This window comes from Leptopilina boulardi, unplaced genomic scaffold (assembly GCF_019393585.1).
Source record: "Leptopilina boulardi isolate dan_hultmark-lab unplaced genomic scaffold, ZJU_Lbou_2.1 LbouV2_52, whole genome shotgun sequence".
Classification (NCBI taxonomy): domain Eukaryota; kingdom Metazoa; phylum Arthropoda; class Insecta; order Hymenoptera; family Figitidae; genus Leptopilina; species Leptopilina boulardi.
The window spans coordinates 342221-347955 of NW_026137997.1; positions in this window are offsets into that span (position 1 = coordinate 342221).

Consider the following 5735-nt stretch of genomic DNA (forward strand, 5'->3'; position numbering starts at 1 on the left):
TTGCTTTTTCACATGCAAAAGTCAAAAACTGATTAGGATAATTGCTTTTGACACAATAACATTTTGAAGATGGGTATGTCAAGCGCATTTCGAGGCGGATTGTGGCACTCAAGAAATCAGCCCCACTACTTTACTTACACAACTATACTCTCGCGTACGTGAGCTTCGCGTACGTGAGACCCGAAGATACACGAAGTAGACGAAGCTCACGTATACAGAAACACAACGTTGTGTTAGTGTGGTGGGGGGACTTTTCAGAAGTTCCGCCCCACTCTTCGAGTTCCGCGTTTCTGCTTCTTCTTCAAACGCTTGCCCTGTGAAATTCGTTTTGGTGAGCTAAGGTCCCTTCTCTCGGGGACTGTCACATATATATATATATATGTAAAACGGTTGTGATAAAATTTTTTTTGTGAAACATGAAAAAATGTTGATACAACAATTTAATTGGGCGTGTCTAAAAATTTATCAAAGAAATTTACTAACTGAAGAAAACGTTGAGTTAATTAGGACTTGTCTTTTAATTGTTTATTTTTATATACACTTGCCCCTACTCTCGCACACGGTTTTGGAAGGAACCCCGTTTACCCCAACCACTACTGACCCCCGAAGGTCCTAATAAAGCGGGCCAACCGTAATGAGGAGTAAACTAATTATTGGATGCTATAGTTGGGATAGGACGATATTTCAAGAGTTTGCTGACAGCCGTATAGCAAGAGCAATACGATCGTTCCTATATAGCTGATGCGTGCAAAAGGATTCTCAAGGAATCTTATATATATATATATATATATATATATTTATTTTAACCTACAGAGAGGAAAGACGATAAGTGTGATGCGAAAAATTTTCTCTCTCATGCATAAAGACTAATTAAACATATATATTGAAGGTAGACCTATTTTAGACTTCAAAAAATTATATAAATTTTTCGATGTGAATCAATTAGATTTGCATTGCTAATTTACTTTTTTTGTTTAAAAAATATAGGTACAACTGACAAGCGCTCGCGTTAGAATATATCCTTGAAACAGTAATAAGTAATTAGCAATGATTATATTAAATGAATGTTTATTCTTTTGTATATATATATATAAAATCGCGCACGTAATTTAATTACTGAGCTAATTAAACTTGAGGATTATTGACGCCTCACCTATAAATTTAATCGCGTTTATTTAATCATATATATTGATATAAATCTATTATGTGCGACATTCTTTTTAATTCATTAATATTCTTGGTTACTGCATTTAATCAATCACATATACAGACCTGTTTTCAATTCTTATTCTTCAGTATAGGTATTTTAAAATTGAGATATTTTAAAATAATATAGAATGTATTATTCCGGAAGTTCTTTAGGACAACTTGAAACCCTCACAGCATTGAATATTTAAGGATATCCCTGAGACATCCTAGAGATATCTATTTGATTCCAGCGGTTTGGACATCCCTAGGATATCCTAGGGATATCCAAACGACCGGAAGTAAATGGATATCCTTAAATATCCGGTGCTGTGAGGAAATTTCGATAAGTAATAATTATGATTTTTGTAGGTTCGATTAAATAGAATTTTTATGAAACGTCACTTTTGTCAAATATAAGTAATGATAAATGTATTTTTATACTCTAATAATTTACAACAAATGACAATTATTAAAAAATAAAATTCTGTTGAATTGTTATTAAGCTTAATCAAAAATTTTGACAATTGTTTTTTTTATTTAAAAATTTATCTGAAAACTTATCATTTGGTTTACTATTTTTCGGACAAGTGGTAATTTCGCGCCACATTTTTTCTAGTTTCTAGGTTGATGTGACGCTTCTTACGGGGAAATTTAGAAACCACCGATTTACCAAATGAAAAACGTCTGCCTATTGGTATAGTGAAACCGCTATTTTTTTTATTTGATATCAGATTTATAAAATTGAAAATAGCAGCTTCAATTTGACTAGGGGAATAGTGTCAGGGTTGGACACTTGTCTTTTTTTAAATAAGAACACTAGCGCCACCTGTGTGCGTACGTGACGAATCTTCTAGTAGTGTAACCTAACTTTTTGTGGCATTACATTCCAGGAGAATCAAAAGTAGCGTCTCCTGTGACGTCGGTGCAATCGAAGAGACAAAAAAAGTTTTGTTTGACTTGTGAATAAACTTAAAAAATATGTAAAAAAAAGCAAGAATTCGACAAGGTAAGCCTATTGAATGTATTGTGGGGTACATAATTTAAGAAGAAAAAAAGTGAAAAATCGAATCGCGACACATGTCTGGTTATGGTTAGCACAATTCGAAAATGATGCTTCTAGTTAGGGTTGGACACTTTATACAGTTAGGGTTGGACACCCATATTAATTATGAATTTGACACAATTTATAAATAAATATAGAAAGAAATTTTATTTTATTGATATTTCAGTGCAAAATTGTGCCAAAGATATTTGAAAAATAATACTTAAATTGTATAAATTTTGTTCATCATTTCATTGAGTTATTTGGAACAATAAAGCGTTATTTTTTGTAATTTGAGTTCATTCCTTTTTTAATAAGTAAAAATTAAAAATTAAATAAGACAAATAATTAAAGAATTTACGGTTAAAAATGATAAATCGAAAGAGAGTTTATGAAAGTGTCGCGACGGATTTCAGGTGAATGGTATAATAGATAAAAAAAAGGGACCCTAAAATGTTCAAAGAGAGGAACCGGCTCGATTAGCGTTGAACTGGATATGTGCTGGTTCCAATAGGTCGGCCTAGATGGAATAAACAATATTATGAATTTTAAAGTGCACAGCTTGGCGCCACTATAACCGTACATTATCAAATTACAGAATTTAGGTCCTCGCGAGTTCATTCTATAAGACAAGAATGTGTCATAAAATCGAAACTTAACGCGGATAGGGACCCCCTCGTTTTATACGTGCAGATTTTTAACATGCCTTAAAAAAACATAATATTCAAAGTGTCCCAAAAATAAATGTTAATTTTTTTTCGATTAATAAAAGTTAAATTATTTTATAAAGCTGCAAATGATTTACTTCAACTTCTAAATGTTCTGTTGATGTTTCAGTAATTTAATTATGATTAAAGATTCCGTCATTTAAATAAATTCTCACATGTTGATTCAAATATATTTATTTCTTTACAATTGTTATATAGCTTAACGAACTTTACAAGTTATTCGTAAAACTTTGTTAACTATTGCATTTACAGCCGCATCTTAAAAATTATTGAAAAGTACTCGCATTTGTCTAAACAATCAATTAAGATTAATTGTCAGGAAAAAAGGTAAATTGTAGAAAACCTTTTTTGAGTACAACATGACGGTGAAGTTCATAACGTTTATTGTTCAACGATTGAAACAAAAAGAAAAATATTTTTTAAGCAAAAAAAATTAACATTTCTGGCCTTCTAATTTAAAAAGAAATTGTTAATCAAGAAGCATTGCAAAAATATTTTCAGTTAAAAAATTATTATAATTTGCATAACAAAATATTTTTTTTTTTCTAAATCGTTGATCATAAACGTTGTGATCTTCATAAACGAAGTACAATTGCTAAAAATTGTATCTATATTATACTTATAGTATTGTTAATTGAAGGATATGAACAACCTAAACTATTGCAAGCGTCAATATGGACGAGAAATTCCTTAGGAAGAGAATATGAATAAAGACTCATATTGTATGTTGGATGTTCTGAAGAATCGAAAATTGGCCTTTCTCTTAAAATGTTATAAGGTCTTCCTTTTTTATTACCTCGTATGCAATATTTTACAGTGGTGGTACTATTCTCAGGTTTATTCCATTTCAATAAAACTGTACTAGTAGTATTGTCATATGTATAATCAAGTGATCCTGTGGGTCTATTAGGCTTGACTGCAAATGAAAACATTTTATTAGGAAATAATAAAAAATTAAATAGGTAAATAGTTTATCTTCTTTAATTATGTATACTATTCTCCTAAAAATATATACCTAATGGATTCTCAGTGCTGATTCGTTTGCTTATATGAGAAAATGAACTTTCTCGCCATCCACAAAGGCAACTAGAAATTTATAATTTCTTCCGGGTTCTAAATAAAAGATTCGTAGTACATAATTTATCTAATTCATTACTAATTGGGCTGTCAAACAATTCAGGATTCCCAATATTATTTAGATCAATTATAAAAACGGTCATTTCTGCAGCGGTAGATATATTCTCAGGTTTACTCCATTGAATATTGGCTGTTGTATCAGTGAAATCAAGGACTTTGATAAGATCATCCAAGTTAGTAAAATTGGATGCTTCGCTGAGATAAAAATCAATTTTTGAATTTATAAAAGAGTAATTTTAAAATATTAGTATAATTTCACTATATATTATATGTACATTAAAAAAGAAACATATTTAAGTCTTAAATGTTGATGCGTATACCTAATGGATGCTTAATTCTGATAACTGGGCTAGACATTCCTTTAATTCTTCGTGGGAAGAACACATATCTTCTAAACACATATTTGCTTCCTGGTTCGATGTCAAAATTTAATTCTATAAGCCTATGTTCGTAAACCCTTAAGTTTCATAAACTTTATGTCAACTTTGAGTGATTATACTCAAAAATTTTGAATACAACTAAAAGTAAATAACACACGGAGAGAAGAGATTTAGTCTATTCTACTAAACACGTTTAGTCCAGATTCTACTAAACAGCGTATAGTCAGAGGACTACTACAGTTCTGTCACACAAAAAAATTTACCGACAGAATAAAAATGCACAAATCTGATTGGTTGTCCACAATTAACCAGATTGCGGACAACCAATCAGATTTCTACATTTCGTTTCTGTCGGTAAATTTTTTTCTATCGATAATCGTGTAAATTTTTTTACTATCAGTATCGTTCATTTAACTGAATGTTTAGTCCGTCCAAAATGAACGATACTGTTTAGTAGATTTAACTGAGATAGTAGTAAGATCTACTACGCCCTTCTCTCCGTGCATTTTTAAAAATACGAGGTACTTATAAAAGAAGACGTTAGGGCCTTTTAAATGAAAAACCAATTTTCGATTCTTCAGAACATCCAACATACAATATGAGTCTTTTTTATTCATATTCTCTTCCTAAGGAATTTCTCGTCCATATTGACGCTTGCAATAGTTTAGGTTGTTCATATCCTTCAATTAACAAAACTATAAGTATAATATAGGTACAACCCAAGTAGAAATGTTCCACTGGCATAGTACTGACCCTACACTGCCAGTCAGTATAATAGTACTGACTGCCAGTAGTGGACCAGCCCTGGCTGGTAACGCTGTCCAGTACTGATTTTGTTCCGCTCACCAGTACTAACGTAGTACTAGAATAATACTGGCATAATACTGGCAAAGTACTCATCCGGAGTTAAAATCTCATTTTTTTACAAAATACTATATAATACTCTTTCCATTGCAAATTTCATCCTTATAAGCTTATTACTTCCATTTTTATCACGAAAAGGTACTGGCTTTAATATTTGTTTACCTTCGATACAGTACTGATTCGGTGCATTAGTCAGTACACTGCCAGTACTGAAAGTCAATACCGACGGCCAGTATTGGATCAGTATCATACCGGTGTTTAATTACAGCGAGCTACGGACATTTCTACTTGGGAATTTTTAGCAGTTGTACTTTGTTTATAAAGTTCACAATGTTTATGATCAACGATTTAGAAAAAAAGATTTTATTATGTAAATTATTATAATTTTTTAACTAA